Raw genomic sequence first — 10,688 nt, forward strand, 5'->3', positions numbered from 1 at the left:
TTTAAAATAAAGTTAAGTGGTAAGAGGAATGCACCTGAAGAAAGGGAAAGGGAGAGGTGGAATGGGGTAAAGTAGCTGAAATAAAAGAAAAAGCTTATGAAGTGGAGGGGAAGTTTAGGAAGGAATGGGGGAGAGAGTGAAACTTATTCTCATCAGAATTGGTTCAAAGAGGGAGTAACATTCACACTCAAGTGGGTATAGTAATGTATCTTGCCATGAGGGAAATTGGGAAGGTAAGGAGATAATGGGGGAGAGGCAAAGAAAGGGAGGGCAGATTGGGGAAGCAAAACACTTTTTAAGGAAGGATAGGGTGAAAGAAGATAGAAAATAGAGTAAATATCAAAGGGAGGGAATAGGATGGAGGCTAATACTGTTGACAATAGTAATTGTGTAAGAAATGATGAGCAGGATGAAATTAGAAGGATATATGAAAATTGCAAAACATCAACAGAGAAAGAACTGATGGTATATGGATAAAGATTGAAGTATAATTGCATTTGTTAGTTCCTCTTTCTAAATTTATTTTGTCTGTTTTCTTTAACAACCCAATGTGGATATGTTTAGCAATTATACTATATGTGTATAATGGAATATTAGTTTAAACTCAGAAACTTTAAAATGACAGTCTATACAAAATTTTCTCTAATAGCCTCCCCACCCCCAACAGGAGGAGGAAACTGCATTTGATTATCTAGTCTCAAGGCACCATTGATAGTTTTTCATTAATTTGCAGTTCGACTTTCTTTCAGTGTTCCTTTTATATTGCCGTCCTTTTAAAAAAAAATAGGTTCTGTTTATTTCACCCTTTATCAGTACACATACATCTTCTCAATATATTTGAATTCCTCATGTTTGGTATTTCTTATTAAACAAGGATAGTCCCTTATATACATAATACTATAATTTTTAAAAAGTAGTTCCCTAATTGATGTTGCCCTTTATTCTAACATAATTTTAATACATTTTTGGTAATTGAGTATTGTAATAAATTAAAGCTTTTTATGTTGGTGATATTTCAGGGAAATGAAGGACACGTTTCCAGTCTCTCTTTTTTAATCCATGTATTATTTAGATGATTTTGAGAAATTTCAATGTGCATACTCCCTGGAACAAAGAAGATAACCATTCATGATTTGCTAGATAAATCCTAGGGAGCTGCCTGAGGCACAGAGTGGTTAAGTCACATCCAGAGGATCAAACAAGTCATTATTGCCAGAGGAAGGATTTGAACTGAAGCCTTCTTAATGCCAAGCCACACACTTTATTTATAATACAATGGCATCTCCTTTAGATCTTGTTTCAAGCAAAAAAGAAACCCTTAAGGTGATCAACAATAGTGTGATCCATTAAAACATTTCCTCAAATCATTTATTTCAAATCTGGACTTGAAATAAATCCTCCATGTTCTGAAATGTGTTCTGAGGATGCAAAATAGAATAGGGACTGAGTTATGTTCTAATTGCTTGCAATAGTCATTGTAAAAGAGTGTTTAAGTGGAAATCAAGCCATTTGTTCTTGAAGCACTGTCCCATTTCTGATAAGCTGAGACAAAAACTGTTAGCTTGCTATTACCTTGACAACACTGGCCTGGACTCAGGATGAGAACTAGCTGACAGTGCATGGGGGCAACACTAACAATCAGATGGGTTATACCTAGGGGACTGACTGAAGCACTCAAGTCCCTTTAATATTTATATTTGGTGTTAACACTCTAAGCAAGGATAATGAATTTGGCTCTATGCCCTTTACCAATATTTCGAAAAACCTCACAACCCTGATCACTTTAAATGTAAATTTATCGACTCTCTAAGCAAGTGAAAAAGAGTGTCCACCAAAAGCTAGTAAACTATAACTTTAGTGATGGCACTTCACTAAAAGCATTTATGTAACACTTTCCATCCTTTCCAATTCACCTTATTCTCAAATACTCAACACATACATGAATCTGTAGTCTTTTGATCTTGCCACAAACAGCAGCTAAATGCTGGCAAGAGGCCCTCAGTGGAGTTATTACCTTAAATACTAGACAAGGCTGCCTTAGTAAGGACTCTAGCAATCACAGCTAGGCACTCAGCTCACAACAATCATAGTACAGCACTCAGAACACATCTGGGGCATTGTGTTCAATTTTGGGCGTTACATTATTTTGGGAAGGACATTAACAAATTGGAGAATGTCCAGGCGAGGAGAGCTCTGGGAGTAGAGGCTATGCTATGTGGACTCAGTTAAACAAACTGGTTTGTTTAGAGTAGAGTCAAGAATATTTAAGGGGTGGCAGAGCAAGGAAGGAGCAGTGGATTTGAGAAAAACCTTCCCAAAGAATTGGAACTATATGTTATTAGAACAAATTGCCTCAGAAGGTAGTGGTATCCCCTCATTAATGTTATTCAAAAAGAAATGAGTGAAATGGCCAAATGTAGTTTTCGTAATGTAGTCTGCTTTTAAGATATAAATTGAACTAGATAGATTCTGAGATTCCTTTTAACTCTGGAGATTAAACAGTGAGATGTTTAGTGCCTCAGCTGCTAATAAACAGAATTTCTTCAAGTATTCCTGACCTGAAAACATTTCTATTCTCAAGATAGTTTGCTATCAAAAATGTTTTTAAAAGGTCCAGACCATTCTCTTTTACTGCATATATTGAAGATGAGTAAAGAGGTAATCAGCTCATGAGGACTTTTAAATAAAGGCTTGCTAATTACCACCCAACTTGACATTACTATGAAACTCAACCACCCCACACCCCCCAAATAAAAAGACTGCATAGCCTGGGAATAAAGGATGAGAGAGGGCTTGCTTAAAAACCAAAAAACTATTTAAAAATCCTATATTTCTTCTAAGGTGAATGTAAACTGGAGAAGCTGAAGGATACTGTGTTGTCATAGGGATGATAACTCCTGTGAAGGAATCTTAATTAATAATTAATGTAGCCAACAGAGATTGTATACTGCAGAATGGAATTTACAGTATTATTTACAGAAGTAAAAAACTGAAAAAATATGTATATACATATATATTTCAATATTATATATATGTGCATATACATGTGCATGTATATATACATGTGGTTATATGTATAGCACACATGAATTTGTGTATTTAGCAATTTTAGTTTTATTAGACATATTTAGTAATTTTGGTTATGTAGATAAACAGCATTTTCACAGATAATATTACTAAATTAATCTGCAAATCTTTGGACTGTCTCACTGTATTATTTTTATTTCTCTTTGAGCAAATAATTGAACTTGTTAAATTATAACTTTATTTTGAAATTATCTTAATTTCATTACTGAGCAATATTGAATGTGAACCTATAATGGGAGCCATATGCATACATATACATGTGTGTGTAGATTCTGCATTCTTTAGCTTCTAACTAGAAGCTAATTTTTTTTTCCGAACTAGGAAAAATTGTTCATGATCCTATATTCTCAATTTTAAAATTTTAAATGACTTTTAATATTTAAACATACTTTGTACTTGCCACATTTTAAAGGTTTTTTATTACTTGGCTTTATTCATTATTGATATTTGTTTTTTTCTATCGTGGTCATTTGGGGATTATACTCCTCCCTCACTACAATCCTTATCTTGACCAATGTTCCTTCCCTTTTAAAAAAGAAATCAGTAGAGCAAAACCAATGCACATATCTACCACATTTGATAGTGCATACAATCTTTCCTATCTAAAATCCATTCTGCAAGGAAATGAAGTAAGTGCATTTCCTCATGCCTTCTCCAGGTCCAAAATTTGTCATTTTAGTTTTTCATATTGATTTGAATATTCTTTTAACACATTTTTTTGTTTTGTTTTGTTTTGCTTTTTAGGGGCAGCTAAGTGGTGCAGTAGATAGAGCACCGGCCCTGGAGTCAGGAATACCTGAGTTCAAATCCAGCCTCAGACACTAAAAACACTTACTAGCTGTGTGACCCTGGGCAAGTCACTTAACCCCAATTTCCTCACTAAAAAAACCAAAAAAACAACACATGTTGTTTTAAAGGTTGTGTATGCATATACTTTTTCTGTTTATGTTTCTTTGCTTTTATAAATGTCCAAATAAGTTTTTCAGTGTTTCTAAGAATTTTTATTCATTATTTTCATGTCACAAAATAATATCATATTATATTACCTTCATATACAGCAATATGTCCTACCATTTCCCAATCAATGGACACATTTTCTCCAGTTATTTGCTATCACAAAAATGTGTTCCTATGAATATATGCTAATATAGTGATATTTCAATTGTATATATATATATATATATATATATACACATTTTATGAACTTTTCACTATAGATGCATATATATATATTTGATTTTCTTTGGGTTTTGGATAATGTGAAGAACAGCAGGATCTCTGGTCAAGGGGTATTAAATAAGTTTCCACACAATCCTTCCAATATTGACTTTTTTCTCTTTTATTACCTTTTTCAATTTCCTGATTGTGAGGTAAAACTTCACTTTTCTATTTTTCTTTTCTTTTTGCTTTAGTCTTCTATTTCTCCCCAATTATATTTTAAAACAATTTTAACATCCATTTTTAAAACTTTGAGTTCTGAATTCTCTTTATTTCTCCCTCTCCTCTCCTTTGAAGTAGATAAGCAATTTGATATAGGTTATACAGGTATAGTCATTGTAATGATTGGAATGATGCCACCTGCTGGAGACTTGCTGTAGAAAAGCTCTGCCATGAAAGGAAGGTCTTTGTGGGCAAGACCATGTGTCTTTTCTTTGGTGTCAGGAAGTGACATTTGCTGGTGGGAGGAGGAAGGGGGAGCCGGGCACTCTGTCTCGCTTTCTTTCCTTTGGACTCTGGTGGAGAGCAGAGCTAGAAATGTGCTCTCCCTTTAATAGATAGATGAATGTAGGCCTTTCTCTCTCTCTTGACCAAATTCTTATTCTCCTTAATAAATGTTTAAAAGCCTAACTCTTGCTAAAGCTTATAATTTATTGGCGACCACTCATTAGATATTTTAGACAGACTAGCTAGAATTTTAGCCCTTAACATCATGCAAAACATTTCCATATTAGTCATGTTGTAAAAGAAAACAAACAAATAAAACCCCTCAAGAAATATAAAGTAAAAAATAAATATGCTTCAATATCTATTCAGACACCATCAGTTCTTTCTCTGGGGATAGAAAGCATTTTTCGTAAGTCCTCATAGTTGTATTTGTAGTGCTGAAAATAGCTATGTCATTTATAGCTGATCAACTTACAATATTGCTGTTACTTTGTACATAGTCATAGTACATTTTACTTTGCATCAGCTCATCTAAGACTTTCCAGGTTTTGCTTAGAGCATCTTGCTTATCATTTCTTATATCACAATAGTATTCCATCATAATCACATATCAAAATTTCTTCAACCATTCCCCATTTGGTGGGCATCCTCTCAATTTCCAATTCTCTTTCACTAGAAGAGAGCTGCTATAAATATTTTTTACCTTTAAGTCCTTTTCCTTTTTGTATTTTTAGTCTTTTTTGAGGCAGACCTAGTAATATTATGATTTTATAGTCTTTTGGGCATAGTTCCAAATTGCTCTACAGAATGGTTCAATCAATTCACAACTCCACCAACAATACATTAATGTTGCATTTTCACCACATCCCCTATAATATTTTCCATTTTCCTCTTCTGGCTTATTAGCCAGTCTAATGGGTATATGATAGTAGCACAATTGTTTTGATTTGCATCTTTCTAATTAATATTGACTTAAAGAATTTTTAAGATGGCTATAGATAGCTTTGATTGCTTCATGTGAAAACATATATTTGGTCATTTATCAAATAGGGAATTGCTCTAATTTATTTTAAAATAAATTTGATTGGTTCTCTATATATTTGAAAAATGAGGCCTTTATAGTAGTGACTTTCTTCATTTTTTTCAAAGTAACTGTTATTTCCTTCTATTCTATCCCTCCATTTATTCTATTCTCTTTTGAACCTGTCCTGCCTCAAAATTGTTTTGCTTGATGACACCCTCTACCAATCTTCCCCCTTCAATCACCCACCCCACCCCTTCTTATCCCCTTCCTCTCCTACTTTCCTACAGAGTAAGATAAATTTCTATACCCAATTGAGTATGTATATTATTCCCTCTTTGAGCCAATTCTGATGAGATCAAGGTTTACTCACTCCCCCTTACTGTCCCATCCTCCACTCCACTATGTTTTCTTGCTTCTTTTATATAAGATAATTTACCCATTACACCTCTCCATTTTGCTTTCTCCCAGTCCATTCCTCTCTCATCCCTTAATTTTATTTTTTAGATATTATCACTTCATATTCAACTCACACCTGTACCCTCTGTGTGTGCATACACACACACACACACACACACACACACACACACACACATATATATATATATATATATTCCTTCCAATTGCCCTTATGATAAGAAAGTTTTTATGAGTTACAAGTATCATCTTCCCAGATAGGAATAGAAGTAGTTTAACATATTAATTCCCCTATGATTTCTTTTTCCTATTTACCTTTTTATGCTTCTCTTGACTCATATTTTCAAGTCAAATTTTCTATTCAGTTCTAGTCTTTTCATCAAGAATGCCTGAATGTTCTCTCTTTCCTTGAATGCTCATTTTTTTACCCTGAAGTGTTATATTCAGTTTTGCTGGATATGTGATTCTTGGTTGTAATCCCAGTTCCTTTGCCATCCAGAATATCTTATTATAAGCCCTCCAATCCTTTAATGTAGAAACTGATAAATCTTGTGTGATACTGACTGTGGTGCCACAATACTCTATTGTTGCTTTCTGGCTGCTTACAATATTTTCTCCTTGACTTAGGGGCTCTGGAACTTGAATGTAATATTCCTGGGAGTTTTCCTTTTTTAATCTTTTTCATGAGGTGTTGGGTGGATTCTTTCAACTTCTATTTTTCCCTCTGCTTTTAGAATATCTGGACAGTTTTCCTTGATGATTTTTCAAAATATGTTGTCTAAGCTCTTTTTTTGATCATGGCTTTCAGGTAGCCCCAAAATTTTAAAATTATCTCTTCTGCATCTATTTTCCAGGTCAGTTGCTTTTGCAGTGAGATATTTTGCATTGTCTTCTTTTTTTAAATCCTTTTTTAATTGGTTCTTGATTCCTCATAATGTCATTAGCTTCTATTTGGGCAATTCAAATTTCTAAGGAATTATTTTCTTCAGGGATCTTTTGTACTTCCTTTTCAATATGGTGAATTTTGCTCTTTAAGGAGTTTTTCACTTCAGTGAATTTGTGTGTCTCTTTTTTTCCATTTGGTCAATACTATTTTTCAAGGCATTCTTCCCCTCAGTATTGTCTTCAATTAAAAAAAAAATTGGTTTCTCCTTTACCAGGCTGTTGACTCATTTTTCATGATTTTCTTGCATCACTCTCATTCCTTTTTCCAATTTTTCTTCCACCTCTGTTATTTGATTTTTAAAGTTCTTATTTTGAGACCTTCCATGGCTTGAGACCATTTCATATTTTTGTTGGAGGCTTTGGATATAGGAGCTTTGAATTTGTTATTTTCTTCTCAGGGTATGTTTTGATCTTCCTTGTCACTATAATAACTCTCTACAGTCAGAATTTTTTCTGTTGTTTGCTCATTTCCCTAGCCTGTTGCTTGACCTTTAACTGATAAAGTATGGCTCTGCTTTCACAGTGGAGGACACACTGTCCCAACTTTCAGGGTTTTTGTGAGATACTGTTTTTAGAGATACTTTTAGTGACCTGTAAGTTTTCATTTCTTCCAAGGTAGTAATATCTAAGGAGAGGTGTTTTTACTCCTCTCTTGGCCTGTTCTGTGGTCTGTCCTGTAACTGTGATAGGGGTCCCTGATCCACTGCATGTATATATTCTGGTGTGCTAGTGCTCTTCTCCACCCTGGAACTGACATACATCACTGTGACCTGGATGTGAGAATGAGCAAAGCAACAGAGTCTTGCCTCAGTGAAAGCATAGAGACCCCTGTAATCTCTTTTGACCAGTTGTGTGGCTGCTTTACCATCTCTGGGTTACGAGTTTCAGAAACAGTTAATGCTGCTGATTCCATGGTTTCTAACACCTTCTCATGGTCTTTTGGGGACCAGTCTGAGCTGCTGCAGCCTGTCCTGGACTGCGATACACTCTAACCATGGTACAACAGACCTTTCCTACTGACAGTCTTCTATGTTGTCTTTGCCTAGAAAATTATTTAACCCTGTTGTTTTGTGTGTTCTGATGCTCTAGGAATTATCGCCATAGTATTTAAAGGTATTTGGAGGGGTTTCCATGAGACCTCAGACAAGTTGCTGCCTTTCCATTGCCATCTTGGCTCTGCCTGTGAGTTTTGTAATTTTCATTAGTTAATTAGAACAATGTTCTATATGGTTGCTAATAAATCTGCCAGTTTTTTTGAGAACTTTTTGTTCATATTCTTTGACTAATATATTTTAAGAAAATATTTTTAACAATTTACATGCTCTGATATACCTCAAATGTATACATGTAAGATACACAAATGTATATGTGCATGAGTACCTATATCTTCCTATAATGTTTTATGTAATAGAATCACAGAATGTGGGAGTTCATAGAAGCACAGATTAAGACTTAGAATATACATTAGATGGCTCTGTATCTACCTTCCTCATTTTAAAAATGAGGAGATTGATGCTGATAAAGGTTAAGTGACTTTCCTCAGGCTATCACAGCTACTAAATGTCTGAGACAATATTCAAATTCAGTTCTTCTTGATTCCAGGTCCCTAGATATCCACTTAGACCAAGTAATATCCCCTCAAAAAATCCACACCAAAATAGAACCAATAAATGGTCATCTAATCACTTTTTGAAGACCAGCAATGAGGAAAAATTTATCACCTCTAAATATATCCTTGGTCACATTTTGATAACTTTAGTTTTTAAAAAGTTTTTTTTCCCCCTCTGATATCAAGTTTCAATTTTCCTTTTTTAAAATGATAATCATTTTATCTCTTGGGCTTAACCAAAGCTTACTCCCTCTTCCATATGGCAAGTTCTATTTATCTTCCTCATAAAAATTTCTTTTTCCTTTGTGGAACATTCCTTCAGGTAAACTCTTTTTACTTACAGTAATAGTCACAGTTTGAAGTATACAGATGGGACTCTTTCTCTTTCATAACATTCTAGAAGTCAGTTTTTAGAGAGTTTTTTTTTTTCAGTTGTTGTTATTTTTCCATTGAAAAAGACCATGACATCACGGTGATATCAGGACTTGTAGTGAATTGGATTTAAGTGAGGCTGGGTTGGGCAAGCTTTCCAACCTCACTCTCTCCTGTAGAGAATCTGGGCCCAGTGGCAAGTTATACATCAGGATGACTAGAGGCAACCTTGGATATTTAAATCAATTGGACTTAAATGACTTGCCCAGGGTTACAAAAATAGTGTCTGAGGTTAGATATGTAGTCAGGTCCTCTCAATTTCAGGGCTAATGCTGTAACCATTGTGCCACCTAGTTCTCCACCCCCCTTTTTAGTACTGACATTCATGAAACCTCTATGGGTGATCTTCCCATTATGATTTTCCTAATTAAACTCAATTACCTTTAGAAAATTGATTTAGCAAACGGGAAAAGTAGGAACTGTTGGTATCAAACATTTTTTTCAAACTGGGAATAAACTTTCCTTTTTCACCTATGAGGTCCTGGGGACCAAACACACAGTAAAATGCTAATTAACCAGGAATGAAGATAAAACATGTGACAAAGGGGGATTTCTTGACACCTGGTCTGTAAAACCCTTTCTCTTTACATTGCATGCTTTGGCTCCTTATAGAGCCCCGTATCTTAGCTGAAGGGGTCAATCTGCTACTGGTGTGTCTATAGTAGGTCATTTGGCTGCTAACCTGTAATCTCAGAAACTTGTAAAAATCACATGATTATTCTCTGGGAAAGCTCATGACAAGTTTGCTATTCAATAACCTCCAATTTCTGTGGTTACTGGTACTAGAGTAGGTACTAGTACTTACTCTAGTTGCTGGTGGGACTTCTTGATCTCTGAAATTCACAAGGTCACTGACATGAATAATAAAAAAAAGAAACAGAGGAGGTAATGTTCTCAGAGGTGCTCTGGCCAGGTTGGATCCAGGACTCCCTAACCAATCTTTCCAAACAAGGCCAAAGCAGTTCTTCATCCTCAAAGTCAAAGAAAAGAGAATGAGAAATGGGAAGTTGCCATTTTGCATGAACCATCACTTCCAGCTCTGTACCTTCTGAGTCATAAGTTCTTCTGGTTTCAAGTCAAATAGAACACTTTTAATTAGAACACATTACCAGCCCTTTCATATTGTAGTTCCTACTTTGTGCATGATAGCTTGGATTAAAATAAGATGGAGGTATTTCTTCACATGTTTGAAGGTTTGCCCCATTCACAGTTGGCCACTTTACCAATTACACTTTGAATAGTTTTTAGACCCACCTGGGATAACTTCCCCAGTAGAATGATAGTCCATGCGATCTTAAGTATCTTTTCCTATGACAGTTTTGTTCTTCTAAAATTTCAAGAGTATGTCAGACTATGTCAGATTTCTCTTTCCTTCTATATTACAAACCCTAGAGAAGAGTGTTACTTTTCCTTAAAGTTCTGTATCATTATTTCCATGCCGGCAAACAAAATTAAGTCAGTTTGCACTTAAAGAATTAGATCTGGAAAAAAAAAAGTCTTCAGATTAGTTCC

This window comes from Dromiciops gliroides, chromosome 3 (genome assembly GCF_019393635.1).
Source record: "Dromiciops gliroides isolate mDroGli1 chromosome 3, mDroGli1.pri, whole genome shotgun sequence".
In the NCBI taxonomy this organism is placed as follows: Eukaryota; Metazoa; Chordata; class Mammalia; order Microbiotheria; family Microbiotheriidae; genus Dromiciops; species Dromiciops gliroides.